The sequence below is a fragment of the Mus musculus genome, chromosome 8 (genome assembly GCF_000001635.26).
Source record: "Mus musculus strain C57BL/6J chromosome 8, GRCm38.p6 C57BL/6J".
Lineage (NCBI taxonomy): Eukaryota > Metazoa > Chordata > Mammalia > Rodentia > Muridae > Mus > Mus musculus.
This window is the reverse complement of record NC_000074.6, coordinates 13,494,756-13,510,991: the sequence shown is the minus strand read 5'-3', so window position 1 is coordinate 13,510,991 and position 16,236 is coordinate 13,494,756.

Sequence of the window (16,236 nt, the reverse complement as noted above, 5' to 3'; positions counted from 1 at the left end):
GTGTGTGTGTGTGTGTGTGTGTCTGTATGTATATGTTGAAAGATGACAAAGAGTTAGTACCAATAAAGCCTTTCTGTCCAGTATTAAGCAACTAAGAATTGTAGATGAGATGGCTTTTCAGTTAAGCCTACCCAGAGTCCATTCTTGTACTTTAATATATTAAACTCTTATTATAATAAATGTAATAATTTTACAATGTTATATTATAAAACAATATAAAATATTACAAAATAATAAATATGATAAAATGCTGTATAAATATATTATTATATAATATATTAGCTCTACAAACTTCTACACAGTGCATAAAGCTCGTGTGCACATTTCTATGCATTTCTAGTCATAGGGTTAAACATACTAAAGTCACCTAAAAATAGTTGTTTACAAAGTGGTCATTTAGAAAACTTTACTATAGACCCTTAAAGAAACCTTGACTCTATTAAGATACAATCAGTAAGAAGGAAATAATTGTATTAGTATAACATAAAATTGGGATAACTAAACTAGATACTAAAACATCTAATCTGATAACATTATTTACAATAGCATCTCTCTGCAATGAACTAATGTTGAACAATAACTATTATCCCAGTAGCACAGTTAACCCTTCTCAATACTGTCAAGACGTATATATATGTCATGTGGGGCAAAGCCTAGAAACTATTAAAGTGTCTCTAGAAATAAGCCTTTCTTAAAATTAATCCTTGAAATTTAAGTTTGCCTTTAAAAGGCAATTTTAAAATTTTTTCCAAGCCTTAACAAAAGCATAATTTAACAATGTAGTTACATATTTTGTAATTTCTATAACAACATTTTTCTCAGCTTTAGTTTCCAAAATTAATATTGAAAGTATCAGACACAAACCATTTTGCTAATAACCTCAAAATTAACATTTCAGTTAGTGAACATTTTAGTTAGGCCTGACTGAGATATTTATTTACATAAATGAATATATAATTAGATATTATACAAATAAAATATATGTAAATATGCCATGAATATTATATACATTACATAATTATGTGTTATATATTATATTACATAATATATAACATACACATACTGTGTAATATATTATGCATAACATATTTAATATATAATTATATATAACATTACATATTATATATAATGCATAAGCAATAGTTTCTATATATTATGTTGCTCCCAAACACTGATACTCATGCATAAATAAATTATATTCACCAGTAATGGTGCTCTTGCCTTGTACTAAGTTCAAAGAAATTTAAAATGATGTGTTATCAGAGGTCCGCTATTTAGTTACTTTCAGGAAAATGAGGGATAGATTGAGGGTTTTTTTCCCCATGTTCCTTTAGAAACAAAATGACACAAAAGAACATTAAACCATCACACGCTCGTAACAGCCTTGTCAACTAGCTGTCTCCCTAGGGAGCACCAAAGCACCCCGACTTCATGTTATCCATGGCTGCACAGGTCACCACAGAGATTCCCTCAGCTTGGTTTCCTGTCAAAGGCTCAACAAAACCCCTGTGACTCAGCAGGGTCCCAAAAAACCAACACCGGTTAACCTTCCCTGTCACGCCAGGTCACCGAATTAGTTCAAAAATCTTGCAAATTGATAAAGCCAGTCACATAAACACTGCAATGCCCAAATTCTTCAACAGAACCCCAGTGGCTCAGAATAAAACAGAAGACAAAGACAGTCACCAAATGACAGTCGTCGAATTGATTCAAAGTGAACAGCAGCTCCACAGAGCCCTGCACTAAAAGGATGAAGTGCTCAGAGTGCCCCACCCACCACAGAGACTCACCAGGGCCAGATTCTCTTGGGTCTGAGACCCAGCCCCGATCCCGTCTCTGCATCACCAGGCGTTGGCTGGGTGGTAGAACAAATGATCTCACCACTGTGGGAACTTTTCAGTCTTTCCTGTCTACTCAGGGTCAACTTGCTACAAGTGACTGATACCCAAAATGTGACCCCTCTCCCGGCTGGCTCACCAAGATTCTTATGAGCATTGATTGCCTCAGAGACCAGACCCTGGAAGCCCAACAAGCTAAACTCAGCCTCACATCCTCGGTCCACCGATTAGACAGACAAGTAATGGTGAGATGCAGAGAAAAGAGAATTGTTTAATGTGGCCACGTTGGGAAGAGGAATAAATGAAGAATTCAGTGTCCCGCAGACCCCAAAGCCCCTTCCCAAGTCCATCTTGAGCAATCTGTAGTGAAGTTCAGGTTTAAATAAAGGGAGGTTTAAATCCTGGTGAGGGTGTGGTCCACCCCTCATTTGCATCAATGTGTAGGCTCTAGATGTGCCTGCAAGGTGCTCTGAGAATTGTTTGAAATGTCTTCTGAGAGACAAATTCCTCCTCTAGCTAAACACAGGCTTCCTCCTCTCCCTTGTCCCAGTGTGAGATTCCTGGAATAATTCTAACTTCATGGGATCGTTGTTTCAACAATCTAATAACCCCAGGAGGGGCACAAGTGTTTATATTCACTTCCAGCCAAGCGTATACAAGGAGAAATGTCATCACACCCCTCCCCTGGTCTGCACAGGGCAGGCCCAAGCCTGGGGACCAAAATGACACCTGTGATGTGCACAGACACAGTGTAGAAGTCCAGGTAGTAATGTGGTAGCAAGAAGACAGGGCAAGCATCTGTGTTCTATGCCTGTGGAGTTTGTTTTTGTTTAAAAAGCATTACTGTTGTGGAAAAATTAGCTTCCATGATCACTCATTCCTGGAGTTTTATCCTCAAAACCCCCAGTCATGAACATCACTACACATAAGAATCGCCTATTAAACTCTATGCGGAACAAAGACCAAGTTACACTGAAGGCTCTCATTGGCCAAAGCATGTAATGACCTCCTTCCCGTCAGTAAAGGAACCAGGAGAATGTCTGCAGTGAATAGAGACATTCCTGGTGCTGCAAACCTCATGAGTTCATGACAGTTTTGAAAACAGCATCAACACGAGTCACCACTGGGGATGCTAAGAACTTACCTTTGTGAAAACTGGTAAACAGAGAGGGACAGCTGCTGAGAAGTACTACAGCCCATAGGACAGAAGAGGAAGGACAGAAACCAGCCTTGCTTTACACCTGTGCAATGGAGCAATTGCACACAAAGGATGCCCTGGGCACTGTAACCAATAGGAACAGCTGATGCGCTAGCATAGGGCTTCTGGCAAACAAGCCAGACCACAGGCAAGACACAGGACCCATACCAGGCCCAGAGCCAAGACAAGAGTCAAGGCATGCTCAAACACAAAATAAGACATAGCTGCCCTGAGGTAGGGAGCCGCTGACCAGACATCTGGGGCACACACACACACAAACACACACACACACACACACACCTGCTCCATTGCCATGTTTACAGAGAAAGTGCCTTCTTAGATCCCCACAATGCATGGTGGGAAAAGCAGATAAAAACTGGGCAAGAGCACCTTCTGCCAACATTCCAGTTCTGCTATAGCCAGGTACCTGTTTGTTCTCAGGGAAGCAAGAGAAAGCAGCCAACAGCCTTCTTGCCTGGTAGGTTCTATAGCAGTACTGAGACTCCCACATTTTTTTCAGCACAAACACATTTGATCCCAGAGACCACTCCCTCAAGGTATAAAGGCCAAACCCACAGTGTCAAACAAATGTAAATCTTTACTATTATCCTCCTTCTTGGTTAATGCCACCCTCCTTCCTTATATAATATCCTGCAGCGATGCAGGTGCCAACTACACTTGAACTTACTGCCCCTCTGTTAGTTTTTCCAAGTTCAGAGTCAGAAGCAAGAAGCCAAATCTGTGACCTCCTCAGTCAGGATTCAGCTCTTGATTTTGCAGCCCTGGCAGACAAATATAAACACACACACACACACACACACACACACACACACACACACACACACACACTGTCCAGGATGGCCTAATACCAGCCTTGCTGAGTCAGGATAGCACGTGGTAGGGCTGGCGGGTGGCCAAGGGCAGGCTGAGGTGCCCTCCTGAGCCAGCCAGCAAGGGAGGCAGTACTGGGGCACTGGCTGTCAGAGGTAACGTGTGAGTGGGAGCCCTGGGGAAGTCAAGGTCGCCATAATCCATCCTGTAGCCTCTCCAGCATGTCCCTGATAGCAAAGCCCCTATGACAAACCTTGCTTGGTAACAGAGAAAAGCCAAGCACAGTGACCTCAGGAAATATGGAATTGATTCTCAGTATCTTTACAAGGTTGCCAATCCCACATGGTCACCCTGACCCAGTCCTTCATGTCTTGCTGCTCTCCCATTTTTAGGGACACTTCTCAGTAGTGCTGGAGGCTATGAGCATCTGGCTCATAGCAGAGGAGTTGGGTGAGCCTGTGGCTCAGCCTTCAGTCCACAGCTCCCATCCCTTCCAGTTTGTGAGAACTAGGTATTGGCCATAACTCCCTGCAGCAAGAAGAAAGGACAGGTGCCAGGTCTAGCTCAAACCACTACTGTATCCAGGTTGCCTGTCACACTCCCTGATGACAAAGGCTGACTGTACAAGGACCAAAAAGATTGATGGGCAGGTTCCATTACTGGTCAGATCCGCATCTACTGAGTCCCATGATCTGATCATTCCTGTGTCCTTCATTTTATAAATTGTAGGAGTTAGGCAGTGACAAGGGACATTGTGCTTCTGAAGGGCACCAGGATACTGTAGCCACCTTTCTCTTAGAGAAAAGCCCCAGAATGAGGAGTTCTACAAAGGGAGCTAGACCTAGGTAGCATGCTCCATCTGGGCAGAGGATGCGCAAGCTTAGAAAAGCTGGAGTCAGGCTCTCCTTCCCTGCCCGGAGATGAGAGTTCCATGTGTGCTCTGCAGGGTGATGACAGGGGTGGCTTGGCTGGCTTACCCTAAGAACGTGACCAAATTAACTTTGTCAAGCTAGATTTTGGACACAGCCTTTTCCATGCCTGCCCTTAGCTTCCAATAGCAGTTTTAACAGGAATCCCTGATTCTCCTTGAAGATGGAATGCAGCCCAGGGACCTGGGGAGAAGAGTGGTCACCAGTGGTATTTCCACGCGTACCTGTATAGAATTCACCAAGCACATCAGCACATTTTGAAATTTGTAGATCAAGAATTCGAGGTTGGGTTTGGAGAGATGGTTCAGTTGCTGACAGCTCTTCCAGAAGACCCTGTTCTGATTCTCAGTGCCCGCATTGGGCCTTATGGCCAATTCCTGGGTGTTTGATGCCCTCATCTGACTTCCATGGGCACCAAACATACACATGATACACAAACAAATATGCAGAAACAAAACAAAACAAAAAACACCTATACACATAAAATAAATTTTAAAAACAGAATTTGTAGTTAAGGAATAAAACATGAAAATAGTATCTTCATGCCAGGAATGAAAAGTTCTTTCACCAAGGGTGCAGAGCTCATCCAACATTATGAAAAGTTCCCCAAAAGTCTGTGTGACAGGGACAATGGCCTCTTAGGTAGTGACACCCTTGTCTGACTGGGAAAGCAGACACAGCCCTGTCCCAGCCCACCAGGATGTTTGTCTCCTGGCAGGTGCCCTTGTTCACCTTGATACTTGCTATAACTACTTGCTAACTTTAAGTTACACATTAATCCACAGATCTTTTCCAGTAAAGAGTCACTTAATGTTTGCTCTCAGGAATAAATAAGCTTACAGGCCATGTCTCTATACATACAATGTCACTAAAGGACAAGAAGCCCTTTTGTACCTAACCAAGTGATCTGGATCTCATAGTCCTTTTTTGAATCTGGAGAACAGCCATTTATGCCTCAATTCACCTCTGGGACTACTTCTGTTTGCTCTCTGCCTCCTTCATTATCCAGCAAGTTGATAATTCTTCCACACCTTTTCATGCTATGTGCTTGAGAGCCAAGTTGAGGATCATAAACATGTACTTTTGTCCCTGAGAAGGAAAAGCAGACAAGAGCACAGCAATTCCTGGGCAATAGTGCCCAGAGGACCATTCACATCCATCCCAGCCAACCCCAGGAAATAGAGTTATAGATCACATCTTTGAGGCAAGCAAGGTGAGGATCCATACCCATGAGTCCTAGACCCCACAGCAGGGTCCTTTCTATTGTAATTAAAGTGAACTCATACTAGGATAAGATGTCACTGATCCAATAGAACTGTTGCTTTAGGAAGAGGAGAGACAGGTGCACCTGGAGAGAACACATACAAAAAGAGGCAGAGACCAAGTGTGAAACTAGGAACACAGAGGCACTTGGATGGTGGATGGATGGAGATGGAGAGGCAGAAAGGACCTCCTGGGAGATGTGGATTTTCTTGACTTTCAGCTTTGGGGCTACAGAACTCACAGAACAAATTTCGACTGTTTAAATATCCCCTACTAAATGCATCACTTGACTGTTCCAGGGCATTGGCATACCCAGAGCCTGTGTCCTCAAGGATATAGGTCTAGTTAGCAGAGCAGAGCTGCCCTTGAGCAGCCTAGCATTGACTGCCCATTCTAGAAGGAAAAAAAAAAAAAACCCACTGCTACACCAAAGTAGCTGTGTCAGTTCCAAAGATGTGTAGAGTTTCTGTAAATACCTTGGATACTCTCCAAATAGTATCTGTAGACCTCTTCCGGCTCTGCGTGGAGCCAGGTTCCTTTTTCTAAACCAGCGGATGCAAAGCTCATCACTTTGTTTTAACATGAGATGTCAGCAAACCACGGCCTCTACCAGGAGATGTCCACTACAGTCGAACCGCTTTCCTTACAGCTGCTCTGTGTACATTCTCCCAGCATTCATAACCCATGGCTTGATTCCTGTGGGCACTGGCTCTACTGGGCAGCATGGCTTAGTCACTGCAGACTCAATTCAAGCCAGGATGGCCTCCAGCTGGCCATGAAGGGCATTTCAGACTCAGCACAGCTTCACACAATGCCTGTGCTGGCTGCCCCGAGTCCTTCCCCAAAGGACAGATGACATGACAAACACATCGTCATGGGCAGAGAAGACCAAGGCCTGACCACATGGCCTGTGGATGCCCCTTTCTTCCAGATCACAAGGGCAGAGCTGAGCACAGCTGCCAGCCTTCCCTTCCTGGACAGAGGGAGATCTCTGGGCCAGAGCCTGGATGTATTCTTTGTAATTCTGTCCTGTATTCCTGTTATGCAAACTGTAGATAAAAAGCTGGCTTTTAGTCCATTGGTCTATTCAAGGAAACCTTCACCTGAGCTCCTGTCCCACAGACTCACAAGTGACCTTGATCACCAGGTTAGAGCTCAGAATCCCTACTCTGTAATGCTTTCATCAAAAAAGCCTCCAAATCTCACCATGGGAGCAACATGGCACACCTGATCTTTTCCACAAGTGATCTTCTTTCCTACATGGTGAGTCTTCAAAGACCTCTGAGGTCCACTGCAACAGGAGAGTGGTGCAGTCTCTACCAGGTGCAGTCTCTACCAGGTGCACTCTCTACCAGGTGCAGTCTTCACCAGGTGCACTCTCTACCAGGTGTGCTCTCTACCAGGTGCACTCTCTACCAGGTGTACTCTCTACCAGGTGCAGTCTCCACCAGGTGCAGTCTTCACCAGGTGCAGTTTCCACCAGGTGCAGTCTCTACCAGGTGCAGTCTCTACCAGGTGCACTCTCTACCAGATGCAGTCTCCACCAGGTGCACTCTCTACCAGGTGCAGTCTCCACCAGGTGCAGTCTCTCCCAGGTGCAGTCTCCACCATCTCCAGCTCTCCATCATTGCTAGGCCTCTTCAGCCCAAGACCAGACACACCAGCCACCTCAGCCCTAGAGAGCTGTGGGCATCTATCTCCCTTGAGTTTCTGTGGGATACTTGGGGCTGAGGTCCTCTCTGCTTCTATTGTGACTAACATGCCCTCGTTTCTCTCAATATCTCTTTCTGCAGGAAACATCAAAGCTTACTGCTGAGCTGCCTGGGTCTTTTTAAATCATGCTCATTAAAATGAAATACTTGGTCATTATAAAAAGAATTCAGATGAAAGCATGAGAAATGTCATAAAAATCCAGTTTCTTCTCCCTGGTAATGTGGGTGCAAGAGGTCTTATTAGCTCTGTGAGTGTATGGGAGTCAGAGCTCTACTCCCCAAAGGACCAGCAGAGACAACTTGTTTCTGCCCCTTGCCTGTGGGGCCACACACAAAGCTCCTTCCATATCCACAGGGGTTACTTTTCCTGTACTGGGCCCCTGCCTCGAGAGCAGGTACACTAGTCTGAACCCTCCCTTGCTCTCAGCTGTAACCAGTGCTTCTGTGTTGGAGGTACAGCCCTGGCTAAGTCTCTCAGGCAGCTCTGGGAGGCACGCCTCACTTTGAGGAACTTCAACAGGGTATGCTGTGTCTCACCTAGACTGAGCCTCTCCCTGCCTACTGCTGTCCACCCATCTGCCTTTGGCTAAGAGTTCTGCCTGCTGCTCTGCCTTGGCCCCAGCCAGTCTGTGTTTGAATTATGTTCCTCTGCTGAGGCTACCTAAGGCACAATTATTTTCATAAATCCTCTCCCCAGATCACCTCTGGCCTCTATTTACAATATTTTGATGAAGTGACCAGCGCAAGGAGAAACCGTTTATTACGACCACATTCACTGACTCCATTCTTCCAAACTCTGTAGAAAAGGAGACCTTGGCCTTTATTCTTTACATATTTGCCTCATCCTTGGCCAGGGCTCCAGACTTGATAGTCCTTAGAGGAGGCCCACCCTCCTCTAACCTCTGAGACACAGAGCTCCTGGGGTTCCTGCTTTCTTAGTATGCTTGGACCGCTGATGCAAATTATCACAGACCACATGGCTCAAATGTCACTTCTCATGGTGCTTGGGCCTTGAAGTCCAAGACCAAAATGTCAGGAGATTGGGTCTGGAGGCTTCCTAGAACATCTGGGTCTGGGTTAAGAGGCTACCTGGTTCAGAGTGGGAACTTTTTGGTATGTCCTCACATGATGGGAGGAAGTTTCAAGTTTCCTGTCTCCTCTTCTATGACATCGACCCCACCAGGGACTCTACCCTCATGACTTACACTTACCCCAACTTGTTACCCTGGTGGCTCCACCAATTGGCACCATCGGTATGGGTAACAACTGAATATAAGCATTTATTTGAAGAACACATGTATTCATTGCACAGCATTATTTTGATGTTATTTTGATGCTATTCAATAAGGACATTTTCCTGGACAGACCAGTTATCCTGGTTATCATATCTCCCAATAGAGAGCTGCTGGTCCTTTTCTAGCCGGAAGGCAATCTAGCGTTGGGACCCAACTATGCTGATGGTGAAGAGTCCTAGCTGCAGCAGGACTGGTGGGCATAATGTCTCCCATCACTGTACATCAAGGAGTTCATGTTTGCCATCTCCTCTAATTATCAGACTGAAACCTAAGCAAGGACATGCCTTACAACTTTCTTCATATAAGGAAATTTGGGTATGAATAGGGAAAATGGCTTTTAAAAGTCTAAAACAGTTCCTACTAGAGCCAGGACACCCCCACCTCCATCTCAGTCGTCAAGCACACAAATGATTATAGCCTAATCATTACTTGCACACAAGCAGACAGAGGGAAGTGGAAGATTCCCTCCCAGCTGGGAATAAGCCTTGTGAAGTGGAAGTTTCTGGTTGTGTCACATGATGCAGACTCATGTGGTGTTTTGCTGAGGCAAGACCCATGGGAGGACATGTGGTGTTTGGAGAAAATATAAGTAGGACTCAACGGATGGTGACACAGTGACAGGGCACTTCCATAGCTAGCTTTGCAATGCTTCATCGGTCTCTCATCTTTGCTTATCTTCACTGCTTCACTGAGAATCATGGCAGAGAACTCCTGGTGTCCTGGCTGATTCAACGGAGGCCTGGCAGTTTCTGCTGGATCGTGCCACAGCTGCTGATTGTGTTCAGTATCCTAACACTACTGAACTGGACTGCTGGTATCCTGACAAACAGAGATTGGAATCACCCCCAAAAAACCAACAGGTCCATACCCCCTTGTCCTATTAACCATCATTTCTCCCCTACCTTTGGATGGTGGGCTAGAAAGCATTTGGGAACCCTTATTAAAAGTAGGTTTTAAAAATATCTAAGCCTGCAGCCCTGTGGCTCTGCTTTGCACCTTAAGAAACCTATTAGTTAAGGACCTGTCGAGATGGTTCAGCAGTTAAGAGCACTGTCTGCTCTTTCTGAGAACCCAGGTCCAGTTCCCAATACCCACATGGTGGTTTATAACTGTCTGTAATTCCAGTTCCCAAAGATCTAATGCTCTCTTCTGGCCTCCCTGGGCACCAGACATGCATGTGATATGCAGATACACAAGCAGACAAAACACCCATGCACATAAAAATAAAATGAAATTATATTTTAAAATCACTTTTTAAATTCTACTGATTAGTAAAACACTAAATTAATTTTTATACTAGGCTGAGAAAACTGGCTGGGAAATGTTTTTCATTAAAACATGACATGGGGCGGAGGGGCTCAGAGGTTAAGGGTTCAAGACCTCTGCTCTTCCAGAGGTCCTGAGTTCAATTCCCAGAAACCACATGATGGCTCACAACCATCTGTAATGGGATCCCATGCCCTCTTCTGGTGTGTCTGAAGACAGTGTACTTACATAAAATAAATAAATAAAACCCATGACGGGGGATTTTTGCCTCTAGACAAGAGATAATATCAGGGTCTAGAGCTGCCTTTAAGTAATTAACAATAGACAGTCACAGGAAAGGACCACGGTTCAATTCCCTGCAGTCTCACGACAGCTCACAGGCATCTTTAGCTCCAGCTTCTAGACGTCTCAGTAGCTGGCGTCCATGGCCACCAAGCACACAAGCAGTGTACATAAACACATGCAGGCAAAATACTCACATACATAAAAATTAATTCTTTAAAATCCATGCTAGGCATGGTGGCACACACCTGTAGTGCCAGAACTGGAGCAACAAAGGAGGACCAGGGGGTTAGGTCTGGAGAAACAGCTCAGCAAAGCGTTAGCTGGGCAAGCATGAAGACTTGAGTTTGATCCCCCAACCCCGTTAAAAAGTGGGGCTTGTTTATTTGTTGTTTTGTATTCTTAATCCAGGCATGGAGTCAAATGCTTTTAATTCCAGCTCTAGAGACGTAGAGATAGGAAGATCTCTGGGGCTTGCAAACCAGCTCAGCTATTGGAAAATAAAAGACCCAGTCTCAACAAGTTACAAGTTAGACCTCTCCTGAAGAGGTTGACTTCTGGCTTATACACACACACACACACACACACAAGACAGGGTGGAGGTTTTTGAGGTCAGCCTGAACTGCATAATAAAACCCTGTACTAGGACTAAAACCCACTGAAACAGGATGAAACACCCAGGAACAAGTCTTGCTGAATACGCGCCACTTCTGACAATGAGCACTATGAAATGTTGCTGGGATAATAATAATATATTAATAATAATGTAATAAATATATGATGCTGACCATATCTACAGATCAGGAGATGGGAGACTGAAAAATGTTTTCTCTCCAGAAACAATTTATAGATTCAATGTAATCCTAATTAAAATTCAGCATATCTTTTTAGGAGAGCTGTTCTAAAAATTCATATGCAAATGAGAAAACAGACTAAACCAACAGTTTTAAGGAAGGAGGGAACATTTAAATATTCATACTACCTGGCTTCAATTATTATCATAAAGAAGTGTGGTATTAGTCAACTGTGGTGCACACCTTTAATTCCAGCTCTCAAGAGGCAGAAGCAGATGGATTTCTAAGTTGAAAGACAGCCTGGTGTACCGAAGTGAATTCCAGGACAGTGAGGGCTACACAGAGGAGGAGAAGGAAGAGGAGGAGGAGGAGGAGGAGGAGGAGGAGGAGGAGGAGGAGGAGGAGGAAGAGGAAGCATGGTACGAACTTTAAAGAGAAATAAATTTAATAGAACAGTCAATGAACAGACTCACACATGTAAAATCAATGGGTTACTGGTGACACAAAGACAAGTCACTAGAAGTAGAATAGTTTTCAGTAAACAATTCTGGGAGAGTTGTACCATCACACCACACCACACACACACACACACACACACACACACAGAAATCTACACCTCGCTCATCTATTCAGAATGCTACATAATGGGTCAACACTATTGATAACCAAATGACTATTCAGCTGAATAAAGTTTCACTAATTTAAAACAGATCATGTTCCTGAACACAAAACTTACCTTTGCAATAATATCTAGGATAAAACCTTTATGACATTTGATTGGACAAATATAACACCAGAAGCATAAAAGGGGGAGCCAGTAATTGACGAAGACCAGCTTCGCGAACGCCTTAAAGAAACAGACGGACTACCGCTCTGGTGGCAAGTAGCAAAGCTTTACTGATTCCTACAGCTTAAAAACATGGGGTATGACTTTGCAACTTTTGCTCAAAAAATAACATTTTTACTTAGTTGCACCTGGCAGACAATATTATCATTTTTGGAGTCATTTTCTCATAACAAGAACAAACTTCAGAAGAAGAAACTGTTATCTGAAGACCCAAGGACATCCTCCTCTCAGGGTAAATATTAACTCTTGACTAGGAACAAGGAAAAACTCTGGCCCACAGAAAGGCATGTTAGGACATCCCTCCCTTTCAGGAGGGACGACCCCTGAACTTTCTCCCAGTTAAAGGCTCTGACCCTTTCAGGCCAGAACCAAAGGTAAGCCATTGTTCTCCTCAAGTAATCTCAAACTTAAGACACCTGCTCTTTGAAAGACAGTTTGATAGAATGAAAACACAGGTACAGGCTGGAAATAAATATTTACAAACCACACATCTGATAAGGACCTTTTATCTGGACTATTTAAAGAATTCTTGAAACAATGATTAGAAAAGCAAACATCTCAAACAGGAAGGAAAGAGGGAGGGAGGGAGGGAGGGAGGGAGGGAGGGAGGGAGGAAGGAAATTTAAACATACACTTCAGCAGAGAAGCTATTTGGATGGCACAAGGCACACTAAGCTCTACTCAAAGTCATTAGTTATTACAGAAATGTGATTTTAAACAATAAGAGAAAGAGAGATTCCTACAGGTTATACACACACATACATGCACACACACATGCACACACACATGCACACACACACACACACTAAACAAACAAAATGTTTAAAAACCTTCAAGCTGCCCCTTCTGCTGCTGCCTGTGTGCGCCGTCAGTGCAGACCTGGCGCCTCGCTTGTGAAGTGGCAGCTGAGGAGACTGGTGCTCACCATGGCTGACCAGGAACTTGAGGAAAGAATCGGATTTGATCGACAAGCAGTCAATGAAATGGACACACCTGCACAGTTGGAAATGGCGGTGAAGATATGATTGGTGTGTTTCAGCAGCAGACAGGAGGCCTCTACTAAACAGGGAACCTGCTACTTCCTCCAGAATTTTGTTATAGACCAAATGCCACAGGAGCCACGGGAGCCACGGGAGCCACGGGAGCCACGGGAGCCACGGGAGCCACGGGAGCCACGGGAGCCACAGGAACTCTCACTCTCAACTAGAAAGCTGAGATTTGGTTCTGCCACATCCTGGCTACTACAGTACAGCTTTCTTTATTCCTTCATTTCCCTGTCCTCATTTCTTTATTGCACATAAAGTAACTGGTGTGTGTGCACAAGTATATTGCTTTTTTTTTTCTTTTTTAAACTAAGTGGCCAATGTTGTTTTGGTTGACATCAGATGGGGCTGGTCTGGGGTCGGTACTGGGTCTGTAAAAACATTCCCCCTTTCTCCATTAGTGGCTCCCTCATTCCACTCCTTGTGTTGCAGTAAGTTATTTTCTTCTCATCGTTTTGACAAAAGAACCCAACAACATAAAATCCATTCATACCTTGTTTGATGGGAGAATTTTAATGTTTTTACATCTACCATTGTAAAGCCAAGTACACTTTTATAACTTTTTTGTACATTATTGTTACAAGCAGGGCAATTTGTCTTTAAGTAGGGGTAAATTACTCTTGGACAAAATCATCCCTTCAAGTCAATCCTCTTGTTTAAATAAAGTTTTTATTAAAGTAAAAAGAAAGTTCAAGAGAAATGAAACCATATTGGCACGTGATAATTTATGCATAAATGGCCCATAAGTGTTCACAGTCTATTGTCTGATTTAAGAAAATAAGACAACTTGGGCTAGAGAGATGGTTTAGTGGTTAAGAGCACCAACTGATCTTCCAGATCACAACCATCTGTAATGGGATCCGATGCCCTCTTCTGGTGTGTCTGAATACAGCTATAGTGTACTCATACACATAAAATAAAGAAATAAATCTTTTTTTAAAAAACCTCTAATGTTCATCAATAAGTATATCCATAAAACTGAATATAGTGAGCAAAAATGAAAATATGCTGGTTGAAAAGGCCAAGCAAAAAATGTGGTTAATATAGATTTATGTAATGCTAGAAATTATGAGTTAATCTGTAGTAGCAGAAGCTGTTTTCTAGACTATGGGAACACAGGGGATGGGAGGGACATTGGGAAGGAAGAATTAGCAAAGGGGACAGGCACTCTTTGGATCCTGCTGTGTCATCTTGCTACACAGGTAAACACCTGGGCCTCAGGTACATCAAAAGCTATCTTATAGACACAACTTAAAGGCATTTCCATATATCGATAAGGCTATCGAACCCCAAACAGAAACCAAACTGAATGTTGGTTTGTTTCCAGGACAACTCATTTTAAAGAAGAACAAGAGCAATCTCAGTTCAAGTGTATTGCACAGAGAAGTGGCCTTGGGGACTGTGCAGAACTGGTTCCATCCAGACACAATGCTTCCACCCAATCTCCACAGCCCACCTGAGCTTATTCCTGACAAGAGAAGCAACCAGCTTTCCTTTCTGTAGCCAGATCATTCGCAACACCCCAGATGGCTCCAACCTCCTGCCCTGTGGGGCTGAGCCTCACCATTTCCATTGCAGGGCACTTCAAATGTGAAATATTTACCCGGGTCGTTTCTTACAGGTTTCCCATGGCTGCCTTGGAAAGGGAATTGTTTGTTTGTTTGTTTGTTTGTTTCATTTGTTTTGTTTGTTGTTTGTTTGTGTTGATGACTCGGTTGAGTGCCCTCCATCCAGCCTTCCACTTCCCTCCACATTTGCTTCCTCTTTGCTCTGTTTTCTAAGCCAAATCCAGGAGGATGCTCTCTCTTCATTAAACCAACGGTCTGTATAATGTGAGGCATCTTTACTGGGATGCCCAGCAGAAAGAATGCACTGGGAATGTAGGGGAGACTGAGGTCAAGGCTAAAGGAAGCCAAAAGATCTGGATAACTCCATCGAGCTGAGGTGGTGCTGGGTCCTGGTTGTCTGAGTCACGACCACACCATAGAAGCCAGAGAAGCTGTCTCTCATGGGGGGAGGGGGGAGGAAGGGATTCAAGTAACTAGAAAAATCAAATCATCTTTCCTCCAACCTTCCACAGGTGTACAGGCAGCAGCAACTGCAGACATGCAAACCACCTGACCTCCACCCATGCCCGTTCCTCAGAACCTTCAGAAATGGCGGACCTCTACTTGGCTTGGAATGAGTGTTCGTGAATAACCAACACCACTTTTGAAAACAGTGTTCCTTCTTAAGAAAGAGCAGAAAATTAATACGGCAAATATTCATTCCAAGCACATGGTGTCTGTAGGCCTGGGGCAGCCTTAGGAAATTCGGGGTGCTCTCTGGCTTCTGAAGTTCTTGGCTTGGTTTCCTGGGAGTGCCGTGATTCTGGTCTGGAAGCAGGCACAGCTTATCCAATTTTTAATTCCCTTTCAAGATGATTCCCATGGCAGTCATTTCTCTGAAATTAAGATATTTGTTAGCCCCACCTTCAAACGGATGACCTTAAAGAAGAATTCCACCAGTATTGACCTTGTGTGCTCCCAAGAATCTGGGTTGCATTCACCCAGAAAAGAGGGGGAGGGTGACTCCTTATCCTTTTCTATCAAAATGCTGAGGTAAGGATGTCTCAGGAACATCTACCCTATTGGGTTTTGGCAGGCTGCTGCATATCTGCATTCTGTGATTGGTCTGCAAGGTGTGTGTGTGTGTGTGTGTGTGTGTGTGTGTGTGTGCATCTATGACCTTGCAAAGTGCCCTGAGACAAGAGCCAGAAAGCTTTGGTACTGGAAAATACACAATGCTGCTTTCAGCCTGTGGTGTGGAAATCAGATTTCAGAGGGAATAACATCTTGCACCGTGGACCTCCACGCCACTGGGTGTGGCCACAGTTATTGTTTCCTTAGTGGATGTTGCATCTCTTTAGAAAATGTGCCCAAGAATGAAGATTCCGAAA